This window comes from Canis lupus, chromosome X, assembly GCF_003254725.2.
Source record: "Canis lupus dingo isolate Sandy chromosome X, ASM325472v2, whole genome shotgun sequence".
Classification (NCBI taxonomy): Eukaryota; Metazoa; Chordata; class Mammalia; order Carnivora; family Canidae; genus Canis; species Canis lupus.
In genome coordinates, this window is record NC_064281.1 from 22,199,958 (window position 1) to 22,212,540 (window position 12,583).

The 12,583-nt window shown below is 36.6% G+C and overlaps 1 pseudogene; it reads right to left on the reverse strand.

Moving 5' to 3' along the window:
- Positions 1-1,853: 1,853 nt before the first annotated feature.
- LOC125754669 (60S ribosomal protein L23a-like) lies at positions 1,854-2,339 on the reverse strand (annotated as a pseudogene).
- Between the last annotated feature and the right edge of the window lie 10,244 nt (positions 2,340-12,583).

Below are 12,583 nucleotides of genomic sequence, written 5' to 3' on the forward strand. Positions count from 1 at the left end.
TAGTGCTAAAAAATTCCAAGACAATTTCTGAGGAAAAACCACACCAAGATTAGCTTGGTAAAATGAGAGTTTGGGCTTGGAAAGAAGGGACTGACTACAAAGCTTTTGCATAAGCAAGACTGTAATTTATGCACCTTTGACAGGCTACATAACAGGTGTCAGTGGGGTCTTCACTCACATTGTTCCATTTCACATATTATGGTGGAAAAGTGTATTTTAAAAATTTATTTAACTGTAGTTTTTATTTATTTATTTGAGAGAGAGTGAGCACAACAGCAGGGGGAGAAGAGGGAGAAGGACAAGCAGGCTCTACGCTGAGCTCAGAGCCCAATGTGGGGCCAGATCCCATGACTTTGAGATCATGACCTGAGCAGAAATCAAGAGTCCAATGCTCAACCGACTAACCTCCCCCCAAGGTACCAGGAAAGGTTTATTTTTAAGAAAAGACGAATACCCACCATTTGCTTTGATGTGGATGGAACTGGAGGGTATTAATGCTGAGTGAAGGAAGTCAATCAGAGAAGGACAATCATTATATGGCTTCACTCATACGGGGAATATAAGAAATAGTGAAAGGGATTATAGGGGAAAGGAGGGGAAATGAGTGGGAAAAATTAGAGAGGGTGACAAAACATGAGAGACTCTTAACTCTGTGAAACATACAAAGGGTAGTGGAAGGGGAGGCAGGTGGGGGGTTGGGGTGACTGGGTGACAGGCACTGAGGAGGGCACTTGACGGGATGAGCACTAGGTGTTATACTATATGTTGGCAAATCGAACTTCAATTAAACAAATTAAAAAAAAATTTTAAAGAAATAAATTGTAGTAGCAGTTATCAAGTGTTTACTGTGTGTCCAGCACTGTTTGAAATGTATTAAATGTATTAACTGAATCCAATATTGAAACAGCCCATTGAGATTGGTAAAAATATCATTTCAATTGTCTTGATAAGAAAATTGAAGCACAGATGTAAAATATCAAATAATACTCAAGACAACAAGAAGCAGAGCTGAGATTTGAACTCAAGGACTCTGCAGTTGGCTCTTCATTTCCAATTCTCAGCCAGTATGCTATACCATTTATTGAAGTAATGGAATCATTTAAATAAGAGTGACTGATTGCATTTCATCCAAAATAACTTTAGCTTTGTCTCTCACTGTCTCTCTGTGTTTGAGTAAGGATAGTTTTTTTTTATTACGCTCAGGATGAAAATTCAAGGCAAGTCCTATAGCTTCTAGTCACACTAAGGTAATAAATGTTCATCTGTTGCTTTCAGTTCCAAAGCACTGTCTCCTTCAGTAATTGAGATATACAGTGTCACAAAATAATTTTTAAAACGTCTCAATTTGGGGCACCTGGGTGGCTCAGTGGTTGAGCATCTTCCTTTGGCTCAGGTTATGATCCCAGGGTCCTGGGATCGAGTCCCACATCAGGCTCTCTGCAGGAAGCCTGCCTCTCCCTCTGCCTATGTCTCTGCCTCTCTCTGTGTGTCTCTCATGAATAAATAAATAAAATCTTTTTAAAGAAAGTCTCAATTTGCTCTAAAATTTAGTCTTCTCACCTGCCTGAGCTTGTTCTCACTTCAGATGCAAGTGAACTTTATTATCACCTACGCTGTTTTCATACTCTGCTGATTTCACTGATCAGAATGTATGATTATAACACGAGTGAATACTGGGGAATGAGAGGAGGTAGATTGACCAGGAAAGTTCTTGTTTTCCTTCCTACATATGCTTTTCTGTGGTACTTGTCACTACCTGCATAGTCTGAATTTATTGATTGATTATTTCTCCATATTATTATTTTTTATGGTGAAAAAATTTATACTTAGATTTATAGCCAGCTGGACTCAGTTTAGACGATCCCAATTTTGTTGGCAACATCCCAAGCATCATAGTCAGGAGCCAGTTGAACATATGCTTTCTTCTCTCCATCAGGCCTGACCAAGGTGTTGACCTTGGCCACATCAATGTCATAGAGCTTCTTCACAGCCTGTTTGATCTGGTGCTTATTGGCCTTGACATCCACAATGAACACAAGTGTGTTGTTGTCTTCTATTTTCTTCATGGCTGACTTAGTAGTCAAGGGGAACTTGATGATGGCATAGTGATCAAGCTTGTTTCTCCTGGGAGTGCTCTTTCAAGGATATTTGGGCTGCCTTTGGAAATGCAGGGTCTTGGGTCCTCGGAATGCAGGTGATGTGCAGATTTTTTGATTTTTTTTTTTTTTTTTTTTGTGATTGTGCACAACTTTCAGCACCTCTTTCTTAGCTTTCAAAGCCTTTGCTTTGGCTTCGGCTTTGGGACAGGCAGGGGCTTCCTTCTTCGCCTTCAGCATCATCTTTGTGAAAGGGCTATTTCTCCATATTATAATAAGAACAAAGAGCAAGGGTTCTGTCTTCATTAATGCTTAGAACAGTGCCTAGGCACGTAGGGTAATGGCATGGTGATTCAACTTCAGCACTCTTTGGATCTGATAGGTGATTAAATCTGACTTTGTTTTGTTCATGGGCACTTGTGATGGACTAACTGAAAAAAAAATGCCCCCAAATCTTTACCCCTCTTTTATCCATCACCTTCTTCCTGAAATTTGATAATGCTCCTTCACTTTGGCTCTAGGGATGGCTACATGACTTGTTTTGGCCAATGGAATTGAAAAATCATGTTGGAAGTAGGGGCTTGAAAAACACTTGTGTAAATTGGCTTGCCCTCACTTTTGTGCCTCTGCCACTGTCATGAGAACAAGCTTATCCTAGCTTCCCAGAGGATAAGAGACATATGCCATCTCAGTTGTTCCAGCCTAAAGCATCTGAGATAAAGCTGAGAGTCAACCGATCCCTAAAGGCATATATAAGCCAAGCCAGAATCAATAGAGACATCTATGTGACAACCCTAGATGTATGAATTATAAAGTTGTTATTGTATGTGGATGAGGCTTTGTTTTTTTCTTTGGTTGGCGGGTTGCTTGCTCGTTATGTAATATTACTATGACAATAGATGTCTGATACAGATACTCCCATGAGTTCTTTTGGGACTCCCCTAATTATGGGGAAATATCTCACATGCTTTTTCATCAGTGAGGAAAATCATAGGCATTTCTAAGCTCATGAGTTGACCTTTTTCATTCTCCAGCCCCTAGATAACTGGAAAAACTTCCAGATTATTCTATGGCCTAACATATCCAGGGGCTTCACTGAACACAATCTAAGAAAACCATCTTCTTTCTTTCCCTTGGTCCACATCTGAGACACAGGAAATAGTCATACAATTTTAACTCAAATAAACACTTGGAGTGTAATCTAATTGCTACACAAACAGCTCTCTCTTGCTGCTGGTATGAGTTAAATGCCAGTTCCCTGTGTACATGAAATTTATAGGGATACATATTAACTTCATTGTGACATCTCATTAAAGCACCTCTATTTTTTTATTTGATAAATTTGGCATGTTACAATTCATAAATTTAAGGTGTATGGTGTATTACTTTGATCCATTTATGTATTACAATATGATTGCTACTGAAGCAATATTTATCACATTACATCATTATACTGAATGCTATTGACTATATTCATTATACTATACATTAGATCTGTATAGTTTATTTACCACTCATTACACTCTCTGCTGACTTGGGGTTTGTAGGTAATACCATACCTTCTCCTCTGGGAGGGAAAAAAATTCTATTTCCTATTGTCTCTAAATAAACTTGCTAAAAATATTACCAAATAAACTCATAGAAGCTCCTATGATTTCATTTGAGGTTAGAAAGTATCATTCTATCCTTCCCACTGTGGGGGAAAGGAGGTCCCTAAGGCACAGTTATCACCAAGTAAATTCCCTTCCCAATCTTTCTTAATTGAACCCACCATTTAATATCCTTATAGGGTTAAAAAGACTAAAATTCTTCTAAATGCTTCCCTGGTAACTTTTAACATTTTCACATCTTGGTCTAATACAGTATTTTAAAATGTGATTTAGTCGACACTTCCATTTTGAAATAGTATTATACTATGTTTCTTGAACACGTACCAATACTCCAGATTCTGGAAGATAAGTGTAAATCCTGGTTTGTTTGTTTGTTAGTTTTTAAGCAAAGATCACTGGGTCAGTAAAAATAATATTCACTCTGACCATTGTCACTGAAGACTTCCTCATCCTCTGCTTCTCCTTATCACAGATCTCCGAAAATTTGCTTACATTATATAAATTTCTTCCTTTTCACCACCCAACCCAAAACTAAACATACACACACACTCCTTATGCAACATGTGCATACACACACACACACACACACACACACACACACATTCATGTCCAAGGAAGATAAAGTAAAAAGGAATGCAAAAAAAGATAGATTTCTATATGCATCATTTCTTCTGCATGTATTGTCTGATTTCATTCAAACCATATTGTTTGGTTGTTCACTGCTCAAAAGCTGTTCTTTGATGGTATACATACAGCATGGACAAATCTTATAAAAGATTGAAATTAAACCTGAAATTTGGACAAGGCTGCAGCCAGAGACACATCCTCAATTTCAGCCACAGAGAAAACACCCACTTATGGGAAAAGCACAATTGTGAAGAAATGAAAAAACAAACAAACATGTGCAGTTGTCGTCAGGAGACCAGGATAAAAAGAAAACAAATAAAGTAAAAAAAAAAAAAAAAACCAGGGAAATTCCAATAAATAAGCAAAGCATACTGGTGTATAATTAAAAGCAAAGTGATATTTGGGGACCATGAGCAGGCAGGTGTTGAGCATTTATGCAAGGCTAGCTGCTGTGACAAGGTCCTCCTAATTAGGTTGGTTGTTGGAGTAGATAAAGAAATTGCCAGAATCAAGTGAAGCTCCAATCTTGCAGGCACCAGAATATTTCGTAGCTTATTAAAGAAAATGGCAATGAATTAATGAGCTACTACTTACTGGGTGCTTATTATATTTGAGCCCTGAAGTTAACAGTTCAAGTTAATTTAATACTTGTGAGATAATGTTATTTAATCCATTATAGGAGGTAGGAAAACAAAGTTTATGTAAGTTAAAGTTATGGTCACACAGTAAGGAAATACTTGATTCACACTCCTCTTCTATGGTGATGAGGTGATTACTGAGAAATGACTAGCTAAGTCCTTATGACTAGTTCTCATGAGTGGCGTGTGAGGGGAGTGATCTGTTCCTCTTCTACATCAAAGTGGCTAAGAAGTAATTGTTGCCTTCTCTACCCTTTCTTTCTGTCATTTTCTGGCTGTGAGCAAATGTCTCCAGAGCCCTAGCCTGCGGTGGAGCCACCAGATGGAAACAATTGGGCCTTATTCATTTTATAAGAAAGAAACACTTATTATTCATCTAGTTTAGGGGCCTATCAGTTATGGCATCTATCTTAACATGCACTTATGCAGGCTTCTTAATCACTGGGACGTATCACCTTAATAAAAAAAAAAATCTAAAACATGTTGGGTGAGTGTTCCTGCTTTGAGGGGTTGTTTTAAGAATTTAGTTAACATACTTGTGGAAACCTCTTAGCACAGTATGTACACATAGGTAGCACCATATATGTTTGGAATTACTGGAATGATGATAATTTTGTAGCTTTGCTTTAAATGCATTTGCTCATTTGACAAGGAAAGATGGAATTTTTTTGGAAAATGGAATTTTTAAAAAGATTTTATTTTATTATTTATTCATGAGAGACACGCACAAAGAGAGAGAAGCAGAGATACAGGCAGAGGGAGAAGCGGGCTCCATGCAGGGAGCCCGACCTGGGACTCATCCCGGGTCTCCAAGATCACGCCCTGGGCTGAAGGTGGCGCTAAACCGCTGAGCCACTGGGGCTGCCTGCAAAGATGGAATTTTTAAGCGAATTCAATAAATATGGAAACTGAATATCAGAAGAATCAAATAATTTGTTTGTCACATAGTGGGAACAAATTCAAGTCCTTGGCTAAAAAAATTGTGCTGCAGCATTATGATACGTCCCAGGTCAGAAAATAGAAAACCAAAACTTCCTGGGTTTGTTAGGCAGTATGGAGTTAAAAGGTAAGGCTGAAGCCTTGAGAATTTAGAAGCTCATTTATTCTGGTTGGGATACAAGATCAGGAATGAGTCAAAGAGGAAGATTGATGATAAATGACTTCAATTCCTCCAACATAAAGTTAGGATTGGAGTTGAATTGCCAGTAGAAAGTCAAAGACTACAGCTTTGTAAATATTAAGACTCCTGAGGCTGAATCTCCTCATTTCTTTTGGGCATATATTTATTTCATGTATGGGCATGGAAATAGCATGGGGATATGAAATCACTTTGTCAGGAATGCACTCAATTTAAAATCACTACGAAACAAGTTTTTAACAGACTATCTTTATTTCATTTAAATAAAAATTACCCAAGTGGGAATGGTATGATTCACAATTATCCAATATAACTTTCTGCAATGATGGGAATATATCTATGCTATTAAATATGTCAGCCAGTGCCCACATATGGCTACAGAGCATTTAAAATGTAACTAGTGCACATAAGAAACTAAATTTTTAAATTTTTTAATTTTAAATTCAAATAGTCACATGTAGCTAGTGGCAATTCTAGACTACATGTATTATTCTAGTGAAGACACTAGATATTTAATGCACATTTGTGTATGAATTAAAATGATGCTTGAAATTTATGGTGGAAACAGGAGCTGTACAGCAACATGAAAAGAAATACAAGATTTGGAGAACTGAAGTTATGTGTACATAAATGTAGACAAATTCAGTCTAAATAGTCAAATCCATGTCATTGGAGTATCAGAAGCCCAGACTGAAGACAATTTGCAAGGACATAATGCCTGGCTATGGGAACAGACCTATGTTCCAAATCCTAAATCAAATATTTAGTTTACTTCTGGGCTTCCAAAGTCTCCATCTACCATTAGATCCCCATTAATGAATGAATTTGCCTTCCACTTTAATGGGAAAAGAGGTACTAAAATGTGGATTTCTTCAGGTTTCCTTCCCACTCTCTTAAAGTCTGTCTTTATTTTAATGTGCTCTCCCCCATTTTTTTTTTCAGGGAGAAAGGAAAAGCTATTTGATGTCAATTATATATCTCCTTAATTTCCTCTTGACTTCACTGACATGACCTTTCTCAGGGATCATCATATTAAACTGGGCCACTTTTATAAGTTTAGTTTTAAACTTTATTCACTTATCTCTGGTTAAGTTTATAAGTATACTCAAAAGATTACAGTCATTAAGGTCAACCAACCAACAGTATCTTTTTCCCACTATTGCCAGTGGTTATGTACACCAGGTTCATTTCCTTACCTCCCTCATCCTTGCAGTCACGTCTTCCTGGTTTCTTCTCCCAATATCTAATGAGGTGCCTCTTTCAAAATTAAAACTGTCCTCAATGAACAATTTGAATTGTTAAATACAAAATTGTATTTAGTAATATCTATAATTGGTAGGTGTTGATGATGTCAGGTTTTAGGAAGATGTTATGGTGTGTGAATTTGCATGGCTCAGTTGACAGATGGATTAGAGATGTCCACTTTTATCAGAAGCATGTTGTTTTTATTTTCCTCTGAATGACTAGAGAATATGTCCACATATTGATTGATAGTGATATACCTTTGCTATCAGTGGAGTTATTCCAAAGGACTGTATATCTTTTGCATGGCATTTAACTTTATTTAAAATGTTCTGAAATAAAATGAAATTGCTATGTTACAAAGAAAATAGTATTGCCTGGCATATTAACAAAAAGGTACTAAACTTAGTTCATGGAAATAGTTTGAAATTTTAGTGACAGAATAAAACATCCTTACTGTGGCAGCATTAAAGGGTCTGCAAAAGGGAACTCAATCTTCTGTTTCAAGTTGTAGTTTTATCTGACAGCTTAAATATCTTTACGTGATAAGTGAGATTTTAATATATACAAAAATATAGTTGTAGAGATGCTAAAACCACTCCTACTAAAATCTAGAGCATTAGAATATTCATGGATATTCACTAAGTCATATCCATATTGCAGAATAAAGGTCATTTCAACAATTTAAATACTATTTTTTGTATGCCTCTGAGAACTCAAGTAATTGATTTCTATTCAAAAGTGTCATAAATATTACATTAGTACTTGTTCATAAGCAAGAACATTTTTTCAATCATGTTTTAATATTTTATGTTCTTCTAAAAACACAAATTGCAAATTAATTGAAAAGCTATTGAGAAATTGGAAAGACAAGTTGAAATCATTTAAAAGTAAAGGCCTCCAACTTCAGCCCTATTAGAAAGAATATAAACAGAACTATAAGGAGCTTGAGTTCATAGTTAATATTATATCCCAGGAAAAGAAGGGTGAAAGGGATTGAGATGATTTGTTCAAAGCAATAAGTGATTTAGTAGCTGATTCAGGACTGGAGCAGTTTAAGGACCAGCCCGCCAGGCAGAGAGATACCTGTGTTGCCTATATGTATGTGGTACAAACATAACAAAGGTATAAATAGGGAACAGATTGCTGGGTATCTCAGGTTTTCAGGTGTATCACTTTACATCATACTAAAAGGTAAAGAGTACCTTCAAACAGGATGGGGTGCCTGGGTGGCTCAGTCGGTTGGGCATCTACCTTTGGCTCACATCATGATCTCAGGGTCCTGGGATCCAGCCCCACATTAGGCTCTCTGCTCCACAGGGAGTCTGCTTCTCCCTCTCCCTCTGCCTGCTGCTCCCCTTGCTTGGGCTCCCTCTCTCTCCATCAAATAAAGAATAAAATCTTGAAAAAAAAAAAAAACAGGAATTACAAAGCATTCTTGTTGGCTGACTCAGCCATATCACATATTTTTGCAATTCAAATAAAAAATTGCAGTATGTAACTGTGATTAATATCACCGACCATGAGAACCATCTTGTTGACAATCCCCAGAAGCTTGCAGTCTTAAATAAAACTTAAACATCTATAAATTACGAGAGTGCTGTTTTGTATTATAATCTAAATTCTTATCTGGTGAGTATCACTTCAAATGATTTGCCTGCTTTGTCAGAGAAAGTTAGAGTGAATAAAAACTATCTAAAGAAATCGAGACTTTTAGAACCCTCCCCCACTGAATATTCTACTACAGCTCATGTTATGGAATTAGTAAATCAAATTGCTCCTGTAGGGACGCCTGGGTGGCTCAGCAGTTGAGCATCTGCCTTCAGCTCAGGGTGTGATCCTGGAGTCCCGGGAGTCCTGGGAATTCCGGGATCGAGTCCCACATCAGGTTCCATGCATGGACTCTGCTCCTCCCTCTGTCAGTGTCTCTGTCTCTCTTTTTGTATATTTCTCATGAATAAATAAATAAAAATATTAAAAAAAAAAACAAATTGCTCCTGTAAAAAATTTCTTGAGTTTCTTGGGTTCTGTATATAACCCACATTACATATTATATATATAATATATTATATATTATATTAATATATATAAGTTTTATATATAAACCTTAAATATATCTCAAATTTTTAATGTCTAAGTCTGGTCACATCCAAGACTAGGGTTTTATTTTTTAGATTTAAATGTTAGTTTTTATTCCATACTTTTTAAAATAAAGAGAGAAGGAAGAGATGTACACTATGTATTAATTCTATGTCTCTAATATCCTTACATATAGATAGTCATGCTGAACATTGTTATAACTATGCCAGATGGGATAAAAAATACTTTTCCATGGAACTAGAAATATAGAAGGTTTTTATGCACATAGATCCAAAGATGTGCCCAAAAGATTAGCACAAATAAGCAAGTACCTATGCCATTATAATGATATTTTGACAGAATGTAAATGAAAAATTAATAATATACTAGTAATATATTAATTTGAAGAATGCCAAAATGCCCACATATGCTTAAGTATTTACCTTCTAGTACAAAAATTTCTATAGTCATTTATTTGAGGTACAGAACATTAGATAAAATATAACTACTACTTAATTACTATCATTTAGTAGTAATAGTATTAGAAGCAGCAGCAAAGAATTGTATTCGGCTAGTAGGTTGGTTTGGTTAAAATGCTTTTTTTATATGTTAATCCACTTAACCTTTTTAATAGTCCTAGGAGATGTATACTAATACTCTCAATCTCATTTTCCATTTGAAGAAACTGAGGCATAGAAAAGTTCAATGATTTGCCCAAGGGCATACAAAGAGTAAGAAAAGAGGGGATTTGAATCCAGATTATCTGGCTGCAGATTCTATGTTCTTAACCACCATTCTATATAGTCTCTATTGAAAAAGCAAAGTGTATTTTAACTTTGTTATGGATACTCTGACACATATAAAGCAGCAACACCTGAGAGCCAAGCAAGCCACATTTCAAAAAATGATTCTGGGACTTTAAAGTTGGGTCTAGATCTGCCATATGTTTTTGATCTGTACGGAATTTTTAGGCTTCATGAATATATTTCAATTTCCACATAATTTATCACCTTGGTCCCAGACACATTGCCAATATCAAGGCAGGATAGGAAACTAGTTTAACAACAAGAGATAACTTATGACATGTAGGTACAATTTCTCACAAAATAAAACACAAACATATTTGCTTTTCTTACTCCAGGGACACACTTTTCACACACTTAGTACATTCTTTGCAGTCCTTTGTAAAGGAGAGAAAATCAATACTATGCTAGTGCCTTTGTGCAAATTAGAAAAGTGACCCGACCTCAAGTACTGCGCTGTGTCTATTGGAAATTTGTTACAGTAAATGGACTGTTGTAGAACAGACACATTGCTTCTATCTGTTGTGATATTAAAAAAAAAAAAAAACAAACGTTCAAATCGATGACATGTCTCATGTGAGTGTTGCTCCTACCTTAGATATGGCACCATATGGTATTGCATGACCTATGAGGCTATACTCAGTGGGAATGAATCCACAGCCACCCAGTGATCATTAGCTGAAGGTTTTGAGGGAGCAATCTTAACAGCTGGTATGCAAGGTTTCAATGGGAATTTGCTCCTTGGAATTTTAAATCCCATATTTACAATAACCACGTATTCCGTTGGTAGCAATTGTGAAAATTAACAAAAGGAAACCTCATTTAAAATGGAGTCAAATAGGGTGTTTCTCATGCCCCACCACTCGTCTGTCATCACTTGCAGACACGTAGAGATGTACCATGCATTCTCCACAGGAAGAAGCCCATACTCTACCATCCCAGAAGGAAGAAAGGTTTTCTTCTTGCCCAGCAACAGCTCAGCCAATGAGACTCTGTCACAATTCAGCCAATGAAAATCCACTACACCTTGAACACCCAGTTTACTCCAATGGACTTTTTGTTTGTAAGAACCCCTGCCAACTCCCCCTTCTCCCCTATAAAAGAATATTCCCCTCCTTTGTTCTTGGGACTTACCTATGGTTTTGCCACAGCTTGCATGCCCCAAATTGCAATTCTCTGCTATTCTGAAATACACTAATTTTGCTGATAAAATATCTGGCTGTTTTATTTTTAAGGTTAACCCAATCTATGAGCATTAACACTAGTGAGTTGGATTTCAGGCAAATTGTCAATCACCTCTATTAGAATTTCTATGTGTTCACTTGAATCGTGTTGACCATATATATTTTCCTTTCATTGGTGGTAACTTTTCCCCAAGGGTGAGTTATCAGAGTCCACTGGCTTTTTCCATTCACTAGGACTTCTCTGGGTGGTTTGGCTAGTTTAAATGGTACCATAAATGGGTTACAATCTATCTAGGGGTGGAGGCTAACTGACTCCCTCTTTAGTATGTCATTGTTTCTCTTCTTATTCATCATTTGATTAATGTTCTTTATACTTTAATGGCCTAGAGTACTAATTTTCAGATACCAACTAGAAAGTTGGTCCCTTTTTCTAGTATTGATGCCTATCAAGAGAGCTAAGTGGTTTTTTTAGGTGGTTTAGTGCTGTTTGCTGTGATTCCTCTGCCTTTCTAGTACCAACTACAACAGATAATTAGCCCAGAACCCAAGGTTGCAGGCATCGGTGGCACAGTGTGTGGTCCACCACAGTCCCAAGCTTTCTGCCATGTCTTTGAAGTCACACAACCAGCACTTTGAAAATTTCAAATATTTCACTCTTCTCTCTCTCTCAACACATATAGGTTGGTACCACAGAGGGAAAGGCTCAACATCCTCGTTGCTGAGCAGGTTTTGTTAATACTGACTTTACAGTCAATAAAATCCATTTAGTCCAATACTTGTAGGCACATAGACAAGTGTAATGTTATCAATGCATGCCTAAAAAAAGATCCACACACATATGTCTGGTCTTCTCTGTCATGAGGCAGGAAATCTAATTGGTGAATAAAGTATGGAGTGTCACTATCAGATAGCTATATTTTGACCCAAAGTTATCATTTTTCTTTTCTTTCTTTGTCTCAATCTAGTATGGCCCCTAGAGATCTGATGCCTTTTATTTCTTCTTGGTATCACAGCCTTGACTTGATAATTCACTTAATAATTAAAAGCTTCTGCAGCTTTTTAGAAAACTTGAGGTTATACCCCCTTCATCCCTAAAGTTTAAACTCACTAAAATTTTAAGCTCTTATAAAAGTGAAAATGTGAGTGTTTGATATGCCCCTTATTAT